Source organism: Salvelinus sp. IW2-2015, linkage group LG1 (genome assembly GCF_002910315.2).
Source record: "Salvelinus sp. IW2-2015 linkage group LG1, ASM291031v2, whole genome shotgun sequence".
NCBI classification, from domain to species: domain Eukaryota; kingdom Metazoa; phylum Chordata; class Actinopteri; order Salmoniformes; family Salmonidae; genus Salvelinus; species Salvelinus sp. IW2-2015.
This window is the reverse complement of record NC_036838.1, coordinates 6,461,328-6,474,469: the sequence shown is the minus strand read 5'-3', so window position 1 is coordinate 6,474,469 and position 13,142 is coordinate 6,461,328.

Genomic DNA, 13,142 nt, shown 5'->3' with positions numbered 1-13,142 from the left:
CAATCATTACACTCCTCTTGGTGGCATGCTTCATGTTTGACTTTTTGTACAATTTTGAACGCAGAAATTGTTCCTGCTCAAAACACAGTTGAAGATCTGATGCTAAGTGTTTGTCACCAAGAGGGCATTGGGAATTAACTCTGTACCCATAACTCTGTAGCAGCTGATGTTTATAACTCTGTAGCAGCTGATGTTTATAACTCTGTAACAGCTGATGTTTATAACTCTGTAACAGCTGATGTTTATAACTCTGTAGCAGCTGATGTTTATAACTCTGTAACAGCTGATGTTTATAACTCTGTAGCAGCTGATTTTATAACTCTGTAACAGCTGATGTTTATAACTCTGTACAGCTGATGTTTATAACTTTGTAACAGCTGATGTTTATAACTCTGTAAGCTGATGTTTATAACTCTGTACAGCTGATGTAATAACTCTGTAACAGCTGATGTTTATAACTCTGTAACAGCTGATGTTTATAACTCTGTAACAGCTGATGTTTATAACTCTGTAACAGCTGATGTTTATAACTCTGTAACAGCTGATGTTTAAACTCTGTAACAGCTGATGTTTAACTCTGTAACAGCTGATTTTATAACTCTGTAGCAAGCTGATGTTTATAACTCTGTAGCAGCTGATTTTATGACTCTGTAACAGCTGATGTTTATAACTCTGTAGCAGCTGATGTTTATACTCTGTAACAGCTGATGTTTAAACTCTGTAACAGCTGATGTTTATAACTCTGTACAGCTGATGTTTATAACTCTGTAGCAGCTGATGTTTATAACTCTGTACAGCTGATGTTTATAACTCTGTACAGCTGATGTTTATGACTCTGTAACAGCTGATGTTTATGACTCTGTACAGCTGATGTTTATAACTCTGTAAGCTGATGTTTATACTCTGTAGCAGCTGATGTTTATAACTCTGTAACAGCTGATGTTTATAACTCTGTAGCAAACTGATGTTTTTAAACTCTGTAACAGCTGATGTTTATAAACTCTGTAGCAGCTGATGTTATACCCTGTAACGCTGATGTTTATAACTCTGTAACAGCTGATGTTTATGACTTTGTAACAGCTGATGTTTATAACTCTGTAGCAGCTGATGTTTATGACTCTGTAACAGCTGATGTTTTATAACTCTGTAACAGCTGATGTTTATAACTCTGTACAGCTGATGTTTATACTCTGTAACAGCTGATGTTTATAACTCTGTAACAAGCTGATGTTTATAACTCTGTAACAGTGATGTTTATACTCTGTAGACAGCTGATGTTTATAACATTGAAGATCTGATGCTAAGTGTTTGTACCAGAGGCATTGAATTAACTCTGTACCATAACTCTGTAGCAGCTGATGTTTATAATCTGTAGCAGCTGATGTTTATAACTCTGTAACAGCTGATGTTTATAACTCTGTAACACTGATGTTTATAAACTCTGTAGCCTGATGTTTATAACTCTGTAGCAGCTGATGTTTATGACTCTGTAACAGCTGATGTTTTATAACTCTGTAACAGCTGATGTTTATAACTCGTAGCAGCTGATGTTTATACTCTGTAACAGCTGATGTTTATAACTCTGTAACAGCTGATGTTTATAACTCTGTAACAGCTGATGTTATAACTCTGTAACAGCTGATGTTTATACTCTGTAAACAGCTGATGTTTATAACTCTGTAACAGCTGATGTTTATAACTCTGTACACAGCTGATGTTTATAACTCTGTAGCAGCTGATGTTTATAACTCTGTAGCAGCTGATGTTTTATAATCCTGTACAGCTGATGTTTATACTCTGTAAGCTGATGTTTATAACTCTGTAACAGCTGATGTTTATACTCTGTAACAGCTGATGTTTATAACTCTGTAACAGCTGATGTTTATAACTCTTCAGCTGATGTTTATAACTCTGTAACAGCTGATGTTTATAATCTGTAACAGCTGATGTTTATAACTCTGTAGCAGCTGATGTTTATAACTCTGTAAACAGCTGATGTAAACTCTGTACAGCTGATGTTTATAACTCTGTAACAGCTGATGTTTAAACTCGTACAGCTGATGTTTATAACTCTGTAACAGCTGATGTTTATAACTCTGTAGCAGCTGATGAGGTCGATGCTGTGTGATTCGGATTTAAGGGCCAGTTAGACATTTTCTCAGCTTCTGTGCCAAATGGTGTCTCCCTGTTGCAACTTGTAATAAAGCTCTCTTTTCTATCACCTGAAAATGTCTATGACACTTATTTTAGTAATTATTTGTAATTAAAGTAAAATATCCATCGATCCCATATTCATCTTGTATTTTTTGATGCACCCTTTACTACTAGTCTTTGGTATATCATATATTAATAATGTATGATATTATTGATTCGGTCTGTTGCAGCGATGCACCCGTAATGAAACCAAAACTGCAATATTCTAGTATGTTCCTCGTAAGACTTGTCATAGATTCATCTGATTTTCACTAGTAAATTAGTCAGMTTGATAGCAACTAGCCATTTCTAGGCTTACCACATCAACAGATATGCACAACAACAGGTTGAGACTGACTGTGTAAGCATTTTTGTCTATAACGATACGGGGTGGCATAAGAATAAATCACTCTTGGCTGTGATTTTAAATCAAAACTGACTCGATTCAAGGCTTATCTAACTAAGAACAGCACTGTGCCAATATCTTGTCAGTGAATCAGTTAAAAGTCTGTGGCCTTACCCATTTTGTCTAAATCTTCACCTTTTACACCATCAATTAAATCTCTCTCATCTTGGACACCCAATGTGAGGAATTTATTGTGGTAGGCCTCCAGTCTGTGCTGTGCGAGAATATTGAATATCTTATCCATCTAGACCAATAAAACAWGAATTAACTTATTATAGAGGCAGTGGCACTGGACTTTAATATCTGACAAATTTGAGAATAAACCTGTAAAATATGTTAGCAATTGACATCCCTTTGTTCCTTATTGGTTTTAACTCACTTCAAAAAAACTAAGTTAAGGGAATAGAATGTAGAATTTAAATATTTCAGCTGTAGCCTGTGTCTGAAATTCTGGAATTAAGTTTAAGTATTTATTCTCGTTCTACAACTTAACTTCTCTTTGGTTATTACAAATAATGAACAATTATACAATAACATATCGCTCTGATCTTAAATGTCTGTTTCTGTCTCTATTTTGCTTTAAAATGTGATACAGGTGATATACCGGCGTATCTCTTACTTCATGTGAAGAAGAACACGGTACCTTGATGGATGGATGTCGCTCCACTGGCACTGCTGAGTAGCTCGGACTTTTCTGATTCTCTTTACGCCTTTTTCATCTGTTGCACATTTCTTTTGAAAGGGTGCGGCTGGAAGGAAATGAAACCGATGTACCTGTGACGTATTACTAGAAACCTAAGGGATGCAAATGGGACAAAACGGAAAGGGACCTTCATTTGTACCTGTACCTGAACAACCCAATGTTCCCCGGTAGGCTGTCATTGTAAATAAGAATTTGTTTTTAACTGACTTGCCTAGTTAAATGAAGGTTCAATTACCAAGATAGATACAAATACCAAGATACATACAAAGAAAGATACAAGTACTGTAACGGCTGTCGTCGGTGGAAGAAGGTGAGGACCAAGGTGCAGYGTGGTAAGTKTTCATGATGTTTAATAATCATCAAAACAGAACACTGAATAACAAAATAACAAAGAAACAACCGAAAACAGTTCTGTCTGGTGCAGACACACAAAGACCACCCACAAAACCCAACAGAAAACAGGCTACCTAAATATGGTTCCCAATCAGRGACAAYRAYTRACASCTGCCTCTGATTGAGAACCATATCAGGCCAAACACAGAAATAGAAAATCATAGAAAAACTAACAYAGACAACCCACCCAACTCAYGCCCTGACCATACTAAAACAAAAGACAAAACAAAGGAACTAAGGTCARAACGTGACAAATACATGGTGAGGGCTACACATTTTATCTGCTTGTTAGAGGATATGTACTGTATAGAATTTACAGTACGTTCATTGGAAAGGAGTGACAGTTGTAATTTACTACAATATCATTTGAGGGAAAATGCCATGGAGGATCCCTTGTGTTGAAAAACATCTTGTATTTTCAACAATTTTAGGATCTTTGAAAGACAGGCACATTGAAAATGGAAGTGTGCTTGTAACACAAAGATTATTGGTGAATAGGGTAAGAGTCAACAAGGACTACGACTGGTCACAAGCCAATGGAAACAGATCACGCTAGACTAAATTACAAAAATATATACTTCATTACACGGTTATTACAAGTTCTAACGAAACAAGGGCATTAGCATGCAAGAATATGGTTGCACATCTTTGCCTCTTGCACCAGTTCAATAGATACTACAACAGTATCTTACTTAAAGAAGTTAAGATGCAGATTAAATAGGCACCAAAATATGTGAGACATCACAGCACTCCAATTGTTAACACCAAAATATTTTTGCGATATCTCTGCACTTTATACACAGCAAACAGTAAGGAGTCACAAAGAGCTGGGTTAATTACAATAMGAAAGCTACAAGTGAGGCTAYACGTTGACTGAGGCTCCAAGCAATATAGACCTTCAGCCTTCCCCTTTAACACAGATTCAAATACAAACAGTTCAATAAAAGGGTTGCACTTCACCTCGCTGGGCTCCAAGATGCCACTCCTAGAAACAAACAATACTTTACTTTAATATAGCTWACCTGTCACGCCCTGACCATAGAGAGCCGTTTGTTCTCTATGATGGTTATGTCGGGGTGTGATTAAGGGTGGGTTATCTAGGGGAATTATATATCTATGTTGGCCTGGTATGGTTCCCAATCAGAGGCAGCTGTTTATCGTTGTCTTGAGGATCATATTTAGGTAGCCATTTCCCCATTGTGCTTTGTGGGATCTCGTCTAGGTATGGTTGCCTGCGAGCACGATTTTGAGCGTCATGGTTTGTTTGTTCGCTTGATTTGTTTTGTTCTTTGACGAATGTGACATTACCAATGGTCATCAACAGTACACACACACACACACAAAATACCTTATGGCAATGGCATGGTTGGAGTCCAGCAGTTACTTCTCCTCTCCCTGATCTGGTTTGCGCCGGTACGAACTCTAACAGTAACGGAATATCCACCCGGTTACAAGTTTTATGCCATATTGACACCCAAGGAGAACGTGTAACAAGCCAAATGCCACAGCGAGAGTTGTGTTGGTGAAAAAGTGGAGGAACAAGTGGTTTCTGTATTTTAAAATACAATTAAAATACAATATATTTGTAGGTAATGGGATTTTGTAGTTTATTTTGATCATTTTGTTTGGGATGTATTTTGTAACAAGATCATTTTTTAATGTATCTTTGCCCATCTCTGGCGCTTTGTCAAACAGTTGATACAAACTCAGAAAATGTTGCTGTGTTGAATATACTTTTTGAAGGTGTTCATTTCAGGTTTCAAACATGGCTGCTTTGAACTTGCATGAGGCCATGACTTTATACTGTATGTTCAGGCWATGTTAAGTCTTGGTCCCTTGTCCTATCAAGCTTGTTGACCTTACCTCACGTCATACTGATCTGCATCACTTAATTTAATCAAGTAAGTTGATAGTTATTCATCCTGGCCTAAAGTTTGTCAGACCATGAAACAAATATAAAGGAAGTATGACATTACGTGTTTATTTTTCTTTCGGTCTTTGTCCCTCTGTCAGGTATATCGGCTGCAATGGACTCCGGCCTACATTCACATGACCCAGCAATAGAAGCTCGGTCTGAATCTGTATCCCACCACAGTGCTTGGAGAGGGGGCTAGATTTCACCCAGAGGCTGTTGACTACACTGGTGCAATACCGGGAACCACTTATACTGTCATCACCAAACCACAATTTACAGTTATAGCTCAAGGTAAACACACAGGCACCCCCACACACACACGTACGCACAAAAACATACCCACACAAACGTACACACACACACAAACACAAGTAAATATGCACGAGGACACAAAGCAGACACAGCCACTCCCGCGATAAAAACACACGTAAGCCTACTGCACAAACACGGCTAATTATATGCGGAATACCTAAGCTGTCTATGTCTACTTGTCACTGTCTAGCTTGTTATGGCACCAGTATTTATAACAGGAGTAAACCATACAAAAAGTCTATGCCCAGCTTTACATGTATTTCTGAGAGTGGCACACCCTCGATACTCTCTCTGTGTGGCCAGTCTACCTGTCTATTTGTTTGTCTGTTTGTCTGCCTGCCTAGCCTACCTGTCTGTCCTTCATACACCTTGCAGGGGGTTAATGCCAGTCCCCCGCTCCTCTTGTTTAACTCATCATTTCAATAGTTATTCATTGAGTTTCATTACAACATTAGGCTGCTTAGAAAGCCATAAAAGACAATGGCCTCTCCCCTAGCCCCAGCTCAGACGGCCATTTTAATTGGTATTGACGCATCAGGTTTTAAGGGGAGCTTTTCCACCACGCTTAAAAGCCCATGTTCTACTGATTACCTAATTAAAACCCTGAGCGAGCGCTATCGATCGCAGCCAGAGAGAGAAAGACGGAGAGTGAGAGAGAGGAATGGACAGTGAGGGAGAGAGAGAGAGAGAGAGAGAGAGGTGGGGTGAGTAAGAGTCATCTGTCCCTCAGCTTGAGTTGGCCTACACACAAACACACACACACTCCGCCAGGCCTAAAAGTGTGAACAAGCCCTCTCTCTCTCGTCACCAGGCCAGGTGAATACATCCCTTCAACTCCAACACGTTATCCCTCTCCCATGTTTGACAGAATTCTGGCTTTGTTTGTGATTAGCGGCCGTGAGGCCAAGGATCCGGGGCACTCGTCAGGGAGAACCGTTGAGACCTCCACTTCGATCTCCTCCTCTACCTCTGCCAGTAATGGCTAGGTATATATAGTATATGTTCCAAATGGCACCCTATTCCCTATGCAGTGCACTACTTTTGACCAKGGTCTGTGCATGAGTAGTGCACTATATAGACAATAGGATGCCATTTGGGATGCAGGGTAGGTGTATATATAGGCAAGACCCATTAGGACCAGAGACGCTGGATCGGCTGATGGATGTTGATTATAGCCTTGGAGCTGGCTGGAGGCAGACAGGTAGCCATAGAGGTGTCAGATGTTGACGTTTACAGCACCAAGATTCTTTCGTTTTTTATATCACCACCACTTTTCTGTAATGGCACGTTATGATATCATTGGGCCACACTGTCAGTCAGGGTTTGGTGTAAATGTCTAAAGGTATATGGACATATCATTTTCCATATGGTACATTTGCAAGAAATAAAATGCACATTTTAATCAAGGTAATGTGCAGTGTTTAGATGAATTTTGGACGTCGCATTTATTGAAGCAGCTATTGGACCAGGGGTGTCAAACATCCCATTCAATGGGGCCCGCGGGGGGGTTGAGTAAAATATATATACAGTGCATTCAGAAATTATTCAGACACCTTGACTTTTTCCACATTTTGTTTTGTATTAAATGTATTAACATTAAAAACAGAAATGCCTTATTTGCATAAGTATTCAGACCCTTTCCGAGACTTGAAATTGAGCTCAGGTGCATCCTGTCAAGGTGTATGAATACTTTCCAAATGCACTGTATACAGGGCCTTGCAAAAGTATTCAGACCTCTTCACATTTTATTGTGTTACAAAGTGGGATTAAAATGTATTTTTTTTGTCAGCAATCTACTCAGAATACTCTGGAATGTAAAGTGGAGGGAAAATTCTAACATTTTAAAGATTAATAAACATTTGATAACTAAAATATTGTTGTTGTGTTCAGGACCTTTGTTTAGGCAAGCCTAATTTAATTCAGGAATCAGATTTGGCTTAACAAATCACATAATAAGTTACATGGACTAACTCTGTGTGAAATAATAGCGATTGACATGATTTTTGAATGACTAACCCTTCCTCTGTCCCCCATACATTCAACATCTATAAGGTCCCTCAGTCAAGTATTGAATATCAAGCACAGATTCAACTACAAAGACCTTTTCGATTGCCTCATAAAGAAGGGCAGTGATTGGTAGATGGGTAACAATAACAAATCAGACATTTTAATATCTCTTTAAGCATGGTCAAGTTAATAATTATGCTGTGGATTGTGTATTAAATCACCAAGACACATCATAGATACAGCTGTCCTTTTAAACTGACCTGCTGGATAGGAATGAAACTGCTCAGGGATGTTACCATGAGGCCATTGGTGATTTTAAAACAGCTACAGAGTTCAACGGCTGTGATGGGAGAAAACAGAGGATGAATCAACAACATTGTAGTGACTCCACAATAATGACCTAAATGACAGTGAAAAGAAAAATATAAATATACAGAATACAAATATTCAAAAACTTGCATTTTCTATTTAACAAGGCACTAATACTGTGGGAAAAACAAGACAAAGAAATACACTTTTTGGTCTAAATGCAAAGCTTTATGTTTGGGGTAAATCCAACACAACCCATCACTGAGTAATTGCTTCCTTATTTTCTAGCATGGTGGGAGCTGCATCTACTTGACATCGGCAAATACTGGGGAGTTTTTTAGGATAAAGAGAAATGGGATGAGGCTAAGCTCAGGCAAAATCCTAGAGGAAAACCTGCTTCAGTCTGCTTTACACCAGACACTGGAGAGGAATTCCCCTGTCAGCAAGACAATAATCTACAACACAAGGCCAAATCTACCATAGAGTTGCTTACCAAGAAGACAGTGAATGTTCCTGAGTGGCCAATTCACAGTTTTGACTTAAATCTGTTTGAAAATCTATTGCAAGACTTGAAAATTGCTGTCTAGCCATGATCCCCGACATCTTGACAGAGCTCGAAGAAATGAAATCAATATTTCTSCCACTTTGTAACACAGTAAAATGTGAAGAAATCCAAGGGGTATGAATACTTTTGCAAGCCACTGTATAGATATATATATATATTTTAGAAATCTTTTTTTTCTGGAAAAACGATCTCATTTGACATTGAAATGACTGAAACCCAATCAAAACTGTGTAAAAATGATAATGGACCTACATTTATAGTCTCTTCACTCTGCCCAGCTTGCTAACAGCCATCACATACTAGACAGTCAGGGGGCATCAGAAACTCCAACAGCAATGGATATGGGAATCTTTCTTGCTCATTTTAACAGCGMGGATATATAACACATTTTCAGTGCGGACCTCCGGACCTCGGTGAAGACCGAGGTGTATGCCATGCTGTTCTTCGCCTTTGTCAAACACCTGTCTTGTGTTTCACCCTTTGTGTAATTGGGAATGTTTGATAACAGTTTGGTAACATGTTTAGTAACTATATACATCAGGTCAGTAAATCGACACTCCTCTGTCCGTCAGAGAGTAACTACAGAGAGAGAAARGATATACATCTGACAATTTACAATCTGTTTTTGAGAGAGGATCTGTTCTGAACTCAACACAACAGGCCTTGATAAGTGATACCATGTTGTCATTCAAATAAGGTAGTAGAATATGCTGCTTGCTCCAGTGTGTAATGGCAAGTGCTATGTTGAGGTAAATAGACAGTGCATATTTAAATGACATGGTTACTTAAAAGTACATACACAGACACACACTAACTGAGTTCCATAACCCCAGTCTTTCATAATGTGATTCATCTAACCTTTTGATAGGGTGCATTTTGTGTGTGTGCCCTGTGTTGTGTGTGTGTGTGTGTGCTGTGTGTGTGTTTGTGTGATGTGTAGTGTGATGTGTGTTGTGTGTGTTGTGTGTGTTGTGTTGTGTGTGTGTGTGTGTGTGTGTGTGTGGTGTGTTGTGTGTTGTGTGTGTGTGTGTGTGTGTGTTGTCTGCTGTGGGGGAGGGTCGCATGCTTTTCTGGAGCTCGTTTATCCCCCTCACACCGGAAGGAAAAAGCAGAGGAGGCACTTTATACTCTTGACCAACAATTAAACAATAAAGACTGAGCTGCCATGATGAATCTGAAGCATGCAGGGGAAACGGGATATCGCGGGGAACAGTAACCTACAGAACACTGGTTCAGTGAATCAAATTTTGTATTCAGTAGCTCTCTATGGGGATCTCAAGGGAATTGGGGATCAGCAAGAAAAGGAAATTAATGCATTTCCGTTCACAGCCAGCTAGCTCCCTGCCTGTAGCAGGAGGCACATTGACGGCCTATCAAATGGCACCCTATACCCTATATAATGCACTAAATAGGGAATAGGGTGCCATTTAGGACTCACCCCTTGTGTTCTCACATATGTCCTCACAGCAAACGAGACATTGGATATAGGAAGGTCTGGTAGAATTGACAGCCTGACTAAAATAGGTTGAGTACCCTTTCAGCAGATGTAGCGGAGGAAGCTGTACCACAGTGTGGTGGAGAACAGGAAGTAGCAGGATATAGCAGGGCGGTCAAAGTGAAACTGCTGCAGTTGGTGCTGCTCTACCTGAAGTGGACGGTGTATTCGCGATAACACTGACGATGTATGCTCCTGATAACTGAAAGGTTCATGCATAAATGCAAAGCGTTTTTCCGTCATTTACTGTTATTATCCTTCATTATTGAGTGATTGTGTAACATGGGGATACAGTATTGATTTTTAGACCATTTTCGTTAAGATCCACTGTCCTTGACAAAACAGTGTCTCTCTAGCAATTTTGCAGTGACATTTTATCTGACAGTAGAGGACGCAACATCCTTTGGCCGCTCCTCCTCTGATGCAGTCCAGAGAAGACACCATGAAAATCCATCTGGGGATTTTAAAGGATTTTAACTAGCAGTTAATTACTTTCCCTTTCCTATTAAAAAGCAGAATGAGAAAGGGAGAAAGAAGAGAGATTAGAGGGAGAGGGAGAGAGAGCGAGAGCGAAAGAGCGAGAAAGAGAGCGGGCGGGGAGGGGGGGTATGGAGAGGCAGGGCATGGCAGCACACATTACCCAGCAAGATCAAATCAATCTGTGCGCACCAAGCCCCCATTTCCCCCCAAGATCAGGATCCATACAGGGAAAAGACAATTTTCTAAATCCGTAGTCTCGGGGGCCTGTTTCAGTGCCACTCTAGAGGAGGAAGTATGTGGGGGATGCTAAATATCCCCAAATTGCAGCTAAAATGTAACCTAAGCCCCTGTCTAATAATGTGCCACGTCTCTAAATTACCTCCATTACCCAACAAGCTCTTGCAGCTCCATTATAAGTAGTCGGGTGCGTCCCAAATGGCACCCTATTCCCTATGTAGTGCACTACTTTCCCCATGGGGCTCTGGCCAAAAGTAGTGCACTACATAGGGAATAGGGTGCCATTTACCTGAGAAATACAGAAGACTGGCTCAATCCGTGATTGACAGAATTGACAGAATAAGATAAAGCCAGGGGATACATTTGAAGCGAGGAGTGGGCACGGTGTGGCTCGAGGGCTGATATTAGCGGACGTATGCTAACAACTCCTGCTTTCTATTTTGCAAGGGATGTCTTCGTATGGGGGGGATTAAGGAATGTGTGTAAGTGTGTATGAGTGTCTCTATTTTGGACTGAAAGAGTATGTGTGTTTGCGAGCAGGCATGTGTGTGTGGTGTGTGTGTGTGTGTGTGTGTGTGTGTGTGTGTTGTGTGTGTGTGTGTGTGTGTGTGTGTGTGGTGTGTGTGTGTGTGTGTGTGTGTGTGTGTGTTGTGTGTGTGTGTGTGTGGTGTGTGGTTGTGTGTGTTGTGGATGGAACATGTCCCTGTGTGTGTCTGTACAGATGTAGAATCTAATTTGATCAACCCTGTTGCAGGAGTGATCCAACTAAAACTTGTAGTGTATTTGAGATTTAAAAAGGCTTCTGAAGTTGGACATTTCAGACTTGATTTTCCCTTATGAAAAATGTATCAACCCCGACAAAATGCCCCTTAATTATAATCCACATAATAATTCACATTTCCTCTTGCTGCAGGATTATATTTCTGTTGTAGCAAACTGGCTCAAGTTAAGATCCTACATATGTACATGCGCTATATAGATCCCAGCTCTCTCTCTCTCTGTTCAATGTGTTCCTGTCTTTGTTCCTCTACCCCAGTGGTTCTTAATTGGTTTTGCCTCAGGACCCAAATTGAACCAGGTTGTCTCAATTGCGACTCAATATTCACATAAGAACCGCCAAAATGCAATCTGTAAAACTATTTGTAATGCTATAATGATAGTAGATGTAGCAAGAACATTCCCACCTCTTTCATTGTCAATAATTACATTTTCTTGATGAAGAATGTTATAACACTCACTGGTTTGACACCACAAAATCAACCAACATAGTGCTGCTAATAGCACTATATTGAAAATACTGTGATTGAAGAAAACATTTTCAGAGATTAAATAAAAAATCTATTTAAAAAAACATGATAATTTCTAGAGAATTTCTACCTGGTTCCATTTGTTTACTCCAGTTGAGAGTCGCTACTCTACACCACTGTAGTGCAGACAGTCTGATAGTGACACTGGAGTGAGCCTTTACACCTCCATCACCATGAGACCCACAGCATCTCTCTCTCTCTCTTTCTTCTTTCCCTCTCTCTCTCCAACCATCCACACAGATCATCAACATATGACACTAGCTCCAGAGTTGCTTCTTCCTGGCACAAAGAAAACCCTTCCGACTCTGCTTCTCCTCCCCGTCGTCTTGCTTGATTTGCTGCCGTGCTTTATGATAAAGCCCACTCAATGCATCATAATCAAATTATCACATTACACACATCTCACTGCCTCCCAGCCAGTCAGGAGGCAGGGAGGGCAGGTCTTAGGTAGTGGAGTTTGGTGTGTGTGTGTGTGTGTGTGTGTGTGTGTGTGTGTGTGTGTGTGTGTGTGTGTGGGAGAGAGATCATAGCAGGTACAGGGGCCCATATCCTCCCTCGCTTACCTCATGAGCCGTAACCACCACCTCAGAGCTGTGTGGGATGGGGCCACTTGATGTACATAAAAAACATCTCTCGCTCTCTTCCCCTCCATCACCCCTCTCCCTGCGGAGTGTGTGCTATGGTAACACACACATCAATTCAACCTTTGTCCGCAAACCACAATCCCCTAAATCCTGAGCACATAATATGACTTCACACACACAACCAACACACACACACACACACACGCACACACACCACACACACAACACACACACAC